Raw genomic sequence first — 10,028 nt, forward strand, 5'->3', positions numbered from 1 at the left:
TTCTTGAAGCCAGTCTAGAAAACATGTCCAATAAAAGGGGGGGGGGGGGGGTCGGAATGTAGTGATCTGTACATCTGTACATACATCTGCACATACACCAGGGACTACAGACAGATGTAACAGCCACAGCATCACTAGAGGGCAGCATCAGAGACGGGTATAAAGGGTCCAGCCCAAGGGAGGATCCGCCTCTTTCAGAAGCACAGGGCTAGTGAGCAGCAGCACACAGAGACAGCTCAGCATAGGCAGTCTACCTTAGCTTCACTGGTCATACCTCTTGACTGTATTATACCTAGTTAAGCTCTGGAAACAGAACAAACACATTGAATAAAGTATTTGTGTTGACTGGAAGTCTACAATCTTTATTCAGACTTAGAGAATAACATACATGACAACAGGAATATCCGCTCCCACTGCAGCGAATGGGAGATTTGTCTGAGCACCAAATTCTCTGTCCTCGCTATCAGCGGCAGCAGGGCGGACTTGCAATGGAGAATCCTAGCCATTAATATCTCCTCGTCGATCTGGTGTGTAACTTTGCTCAAAAATCCTCCCATCGGCTACCTCAGGACATTTTATTACATTATGGGTTATACACAAATATAAGTTTCTGTTATTGCAATATCAAAGGCCACTGCTGACCTTGTCTGGCTTCATCCCACCTCGGCATCACAATTCCCTCCATCTCCTGGTCTGTACTCTTGAGCATCTACCCGCTGGCCTCTCGTGTCATCCCAGCACTCAGGCCAATTGCCTTTCCAGAGGCTGGACAATGTTGAGCTGCAACAGGATGACTCTTTGCCACCCACAGCTTGCCTGCTAAATTCACATGAGTCAAAATTGTGGCTGTCTTTTTGCTACTGGAAATGGGCGACTGGCTGTCTTCCCAAAAGTCATATCCCTTGGGCCTGACTTCCCAGATCTGCTTTTAATTAATAATGAAGACCAGGCAGGCAGTGGAAGACATGTGCCTGCTGACTTCCCATTCTTACTGTTGGGATTGAGTCAAAATCAGCCATCATTTAGGCAACTGCACACAACAACACACTGCATTTATATAGTTCCTTCAATGTATGTGACAAAATATTGCAGGGTTCTTCAGGGGATTGGCATCAGAGAATGTTTGACACCGAGGCACAGAAGGAAACATTGGGACAGTTGACCAAAATCTTGGCCTTAAGATTTGTATTAAGAAGTGTTATAAAGGCGGCAAGGTAAAGAGGTGGAATGATTTAAGGAGAAAATTCCAGAACTTAGGGCCTAAGCAGCTGAAGACATGGCTGTCAATGGCGGGAGTGATTAAAATTGCACAGATGGATACATAAGATAGTCAGATGTAACAAGTTGTTGTGAAGTGGAATTTTGTGGTGATCAGGCGCAGGATCAGGTAAACAGGTTCATATCAAAGCTACAAAACCTAGGACTTGGCTCCTCACTCTGCAACTGGATCCTCGACTTTCTGACCCACAGACCACAATCAGTAAGAATAAACAACAACACCTCCTCCACGATAGTCCTCAGTACCGGGACCCCGCAAGGCTGCGTACTTAGCCCCCTACTATACTCCCTGTGCACACACAACTGCGTGGCAAAATTTGGTTCCAACACCATCTACAAGTTTGCTGACAACACAACCATAATGGGTCGGATCACAAATAACGATGAGTCCGAATACAGGAGGGAGATAGAGAACCTAGTGGGGTAGTGAAACGACAACAATCTATCCCTCAATGCCAGCAAAACTAAAGAGCTGGTCATTGACTTCAGGAAACAAAGTAATGTACACACCCCTGTCTGCATCAACGGGGCCAAGGTGGAGATGGTTAACAGCTTCAAATTCCTAGGGGTGCACATCACCAAAACTCTGTCCTGGTCCACCCACGTCGACGCTACCACCAAGAAAGCACAACAGCGCCTCTCCTTCCTCAGGAAACTAAGGAAACTTGCCATGTCCTCACTGATTCTTACCAACTTTTACAGATGCACCATAGAAAGCATCCTATCTGGCTGCATCACAGCCTGGTATGGCAACTGCTCGGCCCAGGACCGCAAGAAACTTCAGAGAGTCGTGAACACAGCCCAGTCCATCACACAAACCTGCCTCCCATCCAATGACTCTATCTACACCACCTGCTGCCTGGGGAAAGCGGGCAGCATAATCAAAGACCCTGTCCATCCGGCTTACTCACTCTTCCAACTTCATCCATCGGGCAGGAGATACAAAAGCCTGAGTACACCCACGAGCAGACTCAAAAACAGCTTCTTCCCCGCTGTTACCAGACTCCTAAATGAGCCTCTTATGGACTGACCTGATTAACAATACACTCCTCTATGCTTCACCCGATGCCGGTGTCTATGTATTTACATTGTGGACCTTGTGTTGCCCTTTTATGTATTTGCTTTTGATTTTATTTCCTTGTCATGTACTAAATGATCTGTTTGAGCTTCTCGCAGAAAAATACTTTTCACTGTACCTCGGTACACGTGACAATAAACAAATCCAAATCCAGGAGCCAAATCATAACGCCAGTGCAAGTTAAGTCAGAAGCAAACATCAGTGTTTAAACCTTACAATGCGAAAGAGAGTCCTGGTCCAGCAGTTATCCAGTCAGTGGTATCTGAATTGCCGTTCAGCTTTGCTCATTATGACACCCACAAATAGGTTTAAATGAGGTTTGGCTAGAATCAATATGGGTCAGGTATTTGATGAGAAGCTGCAACACCCACATTTTGAAAGACACTCTGGTGAACTCTGAGAAGCACCATTTTAATTAACTTAAATTACATTGATTCTTTCGATTAATAGTTTTAGAGAAACTGGTCCTCATTATATTTGCAAATGATTCTCAGAAATATAGAGCATGACTTAACAGCCACGTTGTGCCCAGCATGGATCTGGAAGTGCCGGGTAAATAGCGGGAAAGACCAAAATCGAGATTTGCACCGGGCACGAACCAGTTTAAAATTCACTCGGCCCGCTCACGATCTCGCCCAAAAATGGCAAGCATATCATTAACCCTCATTTGCATTCATTTCAATCATATTAGCGAGATTGAAGTTGAATGCAGCAGCCTCCCGGGAATTAACAGACTCCCCAGCAAGAAATGGCACGGACGTAGTTTAGTATTCTTCTTCAAAAACGTGAAGTTGGTGCATGGCAATTGAGGGGAAGTGAGGAGGTGAGTAGACATTTCCATTTTCTGGCATGCAGCTCAAGGGCACCGGAGCTGCTGGCCCAGTGCTCGGTGGGGGAAGGGGGTGAGGGGGATGGGCTTGGTCGGGAGGGCTGAAGCGTTTTAGGTCGGGGGCCATCCCTGGGCCAGTGAGGTGAGGGTCTTGTATCTGTTAGGCCTTCAAACCATTTTTAAATATTGTGGAGACCCACAACCACAGCTGCAGCCTGTCTGTCCTTCTGCACACTTCCAGGAAAGAGCCCTGCTCTTGGTTCTATACTGAAAGTCACTTTAACTCCCTTCGACTGTGAGCGGCCTCTAACTTCACACCTGAAGGCTGTTGCAAATAAGGAATTGGCTTTGTTATTTGTTGGAGCACTTCACACGCCTCAGCTCTCAAGTAGCCTCTCGAGGGCACATGTGCCATGTTTCAGAGGATGATTGGTGCATCGCATTTCAATCAAACTTTGAAGCCTGAACACTGTGCCTGAACTCTTGGTGCGTCACCGACACCGAGATTGGCCTATGCCAGAGAGGTGAGGATCCACTGCCCCTTCACACAGATGACGTGTCTCAAGTGAGTTGTTCATGTCAGACAAACAGATCCTACCCTCCCACTGACTACATGTCCATTTTCTCACAGGATCTCCATCTGTTAAAGTAGGGCCATCCGCGGCCAATTCCCCCTGCCACCTAAGAGACCGCCTCGGAGGAGCGCTCCGAGGAAAACACCATCGAGGCATCACAGCTGTCACCCCACCTTCCACCAGCGCAGAGACACACACCTCAGTAGGTGACATTAGTGGACAGGCTTCTGAGGCACAATCTGGTGAGCACCACACAGTCACTGATGCACATCAGGTGGAGGCAGGAACATCGAAGGGAGACAGCAGTCGGAGGTCTGCTGGATCCCAGGACTCAGTTGTGTCCCAGTTAGGTGCCGAGCCTCTGGACAAGGTTATCCCAGAGCTGATACAGATGATAGGGCACAGCTGTGAGATTCAGGAGGGGATGTTAGCGACATTCTAGTGAGTGCATAGACAATTGGAGGAATCCCAAAGGCTATAGGCGCAGGAAATGATGCCGACAATGTATGGCATTAAAACCAACACTGCTAGGGTGACAACAGCAGTAGAAAGTCTGGAGCATGACGTCCGCATCCTGAGTGGTGGTGCCCAAGGCATAGCTCAGTGTGTGATGCGTCTGCATCATGTCCCAGTCACTGAGGGACATGTCCCAGCTGCAGGCGGATATTGCTGAGGCACTGCAGAGCATGGCCCAGTCTTTGAGGACCATTGTTGAAGGCGTCAACACAATGGCGCAGACAATGGGGAGTTGCCAGGATTGGCAGTGCCAGATGACTTAGAGGCTTCTGGAGCTCACTCCAGTTGCCCCTCGATCCCATGAAGACCCTCAGGGACCTACGGGCACCATAAGAAGGAGGAAACACTGGAGGCCAACCCAAGGCCTGCCACAAAGGAGACGACGATGGTCTCCAGTTCTTCCAAATACTCCCTCCTGACACTGGCGCATCTCAAGGGCAGCAGGCAGAACAGGGTGCCATTAAATGTGGGCCGCAATCCTTCCAAAGCAGCCATCAAGGAACACCCTGCCAATCGTGCCCAAAATGACACTATGGGCGCGATCTTCTGGCCTCGTTGCGCTCTCGCTCAAGCGTAATGAGGCTGGTGAATAGCGGGAGAGCCCAAAAATGAGAACCGCACCATCCGCCAAACAGTTTGCGATGCAACCAGCCCGCTCCCGTAGGCAAAATCGGAATCTCGCCGTAGTGTGGCGAGAAACCAAATAGCACCACCTAAGCCCCACTCCCATAAATTAACGATAGCCACCCGTCATCCAATGGCCTCCTGTCATTCAGCAGCCACCCCAGCAATTGGTCATGCTGGCGCCGATTAGTACTCCTTTTGAGAAGCCTGAACCTGGAGGATGGGCTTCTGTGGGAGCCAAGGAGGGGAGTCGCCACCTTTGCTCAAGGCGAAGAGTCTGGGGGTGCTGGGCTTCAACCACAGTGCTCGGCGGGAGGGGGGGGGCACGACGGGACCCTCCACAGGGGTGGGCCACCATGGCAGGGTGGGGGGCGAGGCACTGGGGGGGAACTGGGGTGTGTGGGAGGCAATCACTCATGGCACCACCATGCCAACCTCTGGATCCCAACCCCATTCCGGGGGCAACCATTGTCCCTGCCTGTCTGCCACACCGATCACCCATAACCCCCACCGACTGCCTCTGGCTGCACGGTTGAAGGCTATCGCTAATAGGGAATTGACAATCCTAGTTAAGTGAAGCACTTGCCAAGTGGATTCCCGTGGGTCGGCGGGCCATGTAGCATGTGGGAGTCATTGGCTAGCATTCCAATCACACCTTGATGTCTGGACACTGTGTGGGAGTCAACACAGCACACGCAGCAGCCAACATCTGAACACCCAGGGGATGGGACACAGCTCCCACGACACGAGCACGGCCAGAGAGTGAGTGGGTTGGTGCCATGGGGAGGGGGGGCGAGGGTTTGCCTGGAGAGATAAGTAAAGGGTCAGGGGGCCAGCCCGCATTGCGGAAGAAAGTGACAGAGGCATCATAATGATTCTGTAAAATGTTGTTGAATGTGCTGTACAGTACCTCATTCCCAATAGTGCCGTTTCCCCCCCCAACCCACCCCCTCCCCACCCCTTACCCAACTCCTCCCCCCCTATCCCGGTGCCCTTGGTGATGGTCAAAATGCCTGGCCCTCCTAGCTCTACCACTACGTCTAGGTGTGTCCCCAGGATCTGAGGTAGAGGCAGCCAGCTGCTTACCTCGTCCCGTGGCTGGGCAGGCGTCCTCTGGGGCCGGAGGCCCCGGCTCACTTGTCGATGGCACATGCACAGCCGTGCCACCCTGTCCCATGTACTGACCCCGAGATGCGGCCTCATCAGGGGGGTGGAACACGAGGGGTGCTGGTGGCCACCGCCCATGGGACAGGCCTGGGTTGGCATTAGGTGCCCCCTCCTCTGGTCGGTGCCAATAGGGTCCTGGGGTTCACATAGGGACAGAGGGGCAGCTGATTCGAGCCTCGGCTGCCCCTGCATCATCTGGCTCTGCCAGCCCTGGTGGTTCCCCATAGTCTGCACCATCGTGTCGATGCTCCTCAGTGACTGGGACACATCCTCCAGTGATCGGGCCACGCTCTGCAGTGTCTTAGCCATGCCCACCAGCAACTGGGACAAGCTCTGCAGCATCTCGGCCATTCCCATCTGAGAGAAGGCCATATCCCACAAAACCCCATCAAGGTCGGCCTGGCACTGGGTGACATCCCCCAGTCAGGCAGACATACTGCCGAGGCCCTCAGCCACGGCTGTTACCGACTGCGCGATGCCTTGGACACCTTCACTCAGGGTGGCTGACGTCGTGCACCAGGCTCCTCACTGCGGTTGCCACCCTGGCAATGTTGGCCTTGGTACCACTCATTGCCAGTGGCATCTCCTGCGCCCGGAGTCTCTGGGATTCCTCTAATCGGCTATGGATCTGCTGGAGTGAAGCTGATATCACCGTCTGAATGTCCAGGTTAATCATCATAATCCCCTTCAGCTCCGGGTAACTCTGTTCTAGGGGCTCATCAGTATGTTGGGACCCAGCTGGGTCTAGGGATCCAGCAGACCTCTAACTAATGTCTCACCTGAGAGTTCCTGCCTACACCAGACATACATCAGCAGCAGTGTGGTGCTCACCAAATTTTGCTGCCGAAGCCTATCCACTAACATGTCCCACTGAGGTGTGTGTATCTGCGCTGGTGGAGGGTGGGGATGACAGCTGTGCCGTGACTATAACAGTTGCATCCTCAGTGCTCTCCTCCGAGGTGTTCTCGGAGTCAGGAGAGGGGGCCGCCCGTGATTGGTCGGCACCGTCGGTTGGAGGACCTGTGGGAGAATGGACATGTGGTCAGTGGGAGGGATGGGTCAATCAGTAAGGCAATAACAACTCACATTTGACAGGTCCCCGGGTGGAACCTGGTGGTTCCTCACCTCTGCGGCATCTGCCAACCTCCACGTGTGTGGCTGCCCTGTCCTCGGCCACCCTGGTCACCTCCAGGGTCCGCTCCTCGAAGGAGGTGATTCTCAAATCCCCCCACAGCCAGTCTGGGCTCTGTCCCGCCGATTATGGGAGAGCTTTTCCTGAAGGGACACAGAGAGGGCATCGTTAACCACATGTGTGGTTCACAGTTGTGTGTGGGGGGGGGGGGGGGGGGGGGGGGGTGAAGGGAGGGTTGTGGTGGAGGGAATGGAGGGAGAGTTGGGGGTCGCCTGGGTGGATGGCCCCTGGGGGGGGGGGGGGGGGGGGGGGGGGGGAGACGTTGGTGTCTATTCACTCGTGCTGCCCGGTGTATGTCGTTGACCTTCTTCCCACACTGGAGGCCCGTCCTCCTGTTCACATTGTCCGAGCTGACTGCTGCCGCCACCTTGTCCCAGGCAGCACTGGCTGCCTTGTGGCTCACTCTCCGGGACCCTCAGGGGAACAGGACATCCCTCCTGGCCTCCACCGCGTCCAGGAGCCTCCCCAGGTCAGCATGCCCGAATCTTAGGGCCGGTCTTCTCGGCGCCATAGTTGGCTGGGTTGGCGGAGCAAGTGCAGTTTAAGTGCTGCTCGGCTTTGTTAGAGGGGAGCTGGCGAGCGCGGTCCCGGCGAATCAGCTGGTGAGCCAGCATTCGGGTCGGGACGCCCGTGAGGCCTCGTTAAGTGGATCAATTAACGTTGAAAAGCGTTGCCGCCCTCGCTGGGCCGAGCGCTGGGAAACCCTGTGGCAATTCACGCTCGCTACAGCACTTGGAAAGGTTTCCGGAAGATCTCGCCCTTTGAAATTTTTCTGTTGAATTGCACCCATAGTTAGTTAAAACTTGCATTTGAATGAATCACTGTAGCCACAAGGGGGTGTTTACAGAAGACAGACATGAAGCCTGGTGTATCAATAAAAATATATAATAATGTGGCATAGGTGCGACAATAACATGTCATACTGTAACAAAGGCAACAATGGATGGAATGAGATTGCAATGAAGTGAATGTGAGATTACTGTGAGGGTGCAATTCGTTTACAGTGAAAGTAAAGTGAGGTAACAGTGAGGGTGTAGAAAGGAATTAGTACTGAAAGGCAGGCAAAGTCAGAATGGGTGCACATTGTTGAGAAGTGCATTGACTCTGGAGTGAGGACTGAATTGGCAGGATTTTATTAAAGTCAGAAAAGCATCAAAATAAACTAAACATTGCTGTTATACCTCTGATGATAATGAAGAATCATTATCAAATATATGACCATATCAAGTAAATCACCCAGGATAGAGTTATCATTCTAAATGAGCCATTTAATTCAAATTATTTCATCATTCAAATTTTTAGTGTTGATTTTTCATTTTACTATTTTATTTAAATCCTTAATTCAAACTTTGAATAATTTCCCTTTTTTGTTTGGACAAAAATGTACTTGGAATTGTCAACTGTCGACTATACTGAGGCAAATTAATCCTTCAGGATAAATGTTTCAACAGAAAGGGAACCACAGATTCTGAATCCAGTCTGTCAGCATCGCAAATAAATGAAAGAGCTTTGAAGCAGTTGCCCAGAAGGGATTGGCTGGAAATGCAAATTTTCAAAATGATGCCCGACCTTTTCTCTTGTTTGTAAAACTGCGATTACACACTGCTGAATTTTTCCGATTTGATCCAAGAATGAAAAATAAGATGTCCCCTGAGATGAGCGCCAAAACCTTTAAAATTGCTTCCCACTGTAGTGCAACATTGGACTGATCGCAGGCTCTTCACACAACAGAATGATATTAGTCATAAACCTCTCACGTCTGGCAATTATGTACAACCTCCTACTTCAACATACAGCACTCTGCAATAGGTTCATTCTTGCTTGTCTGCATTTTTAAAAGTAAGTGTCAAATTCAAAAATTTGACCAGAAGTGTCAGCTACTCGCCCAAACCTTTTTTTTAAATGGAGAGGATAGGGGTTGATGGGTTGGTGGTGATGGAATGGGGACAGTTTCAACAACAAGCTCACCAAGTTTATTTTTTAAAGTTTGCACATTCGGAATTTAGACTTTTCGCATAGTTTTTCCTTGCCTTTGGTAATAAAGATTGGATTTATATAGAATTTTGAAAAGCAATACTATGTCAGCTGATACCCTAAACCCCAATGCTTAATTAATTGTAATGGGAAACAATGCTTAATCAGTTGCTACTACAATTATGCTCCAACTGTTGCCCCCTTAAAACGTAAAATATCTGCAGATTCTTTCAAATAGGCCCTTGATATTTACCCAGTGGACTTGGAAGCACCATAAGGTATGTTTGCTAATCCTGGAGCCTGACACTGATTACCATTGTTATTGCTTGTCAGGTTACCTGGTTTGAAATCCATCAAATAGTCACAGAACGTATACTTATATCAGACTATCTGTATTCCTTCTTGGATCTGTAATTCACATGAAAAAGGAAAGGTAAAGGAGATTATTCCTACAGGCTGGTTCCAATGTAAACTGGGCTCAGTCACACCTGAGAAAATTATCCAAGTGCTGATCCAGTATCAATAAGATCAGATCTACATTTAAAAAATCCTATCCAGAACAACTTTGTCTGTCATGCAAGATATACCTCATGGCATTACACACTTACATGATGACTGAGCCACTTTTCATGTTTATAGAACAAAGCACAATTTGGCAGGTAGTGAATGTACCAACACCAAGCAGCAAGTAGAAATTGAAAACTTGAACCACGAGCTTCAGAAAAGTTCCACAGGGGCCTTGATACCTTCTGGACCTGAAATTAAAGTGAAGGGCAAGGATTAGCAGAAAGAGAG

The sequence above is a fragment of the Scyliorhinus torazame genome, chromosome 7, assembly GCF_047496885.1.
Source record: "Scyliorhinus torazame isolate Kashiwa2021f chromosome 7, sScyTor2.1, whole genome shotgun sequence".
Lineage (NCBI taxonomy): Eukaryota > Metazoa > Chordata > Chondrichthyes > Carcharhiniformes > Scyliorhinidae > Scyliorhinus > Scyliorhinus torazame.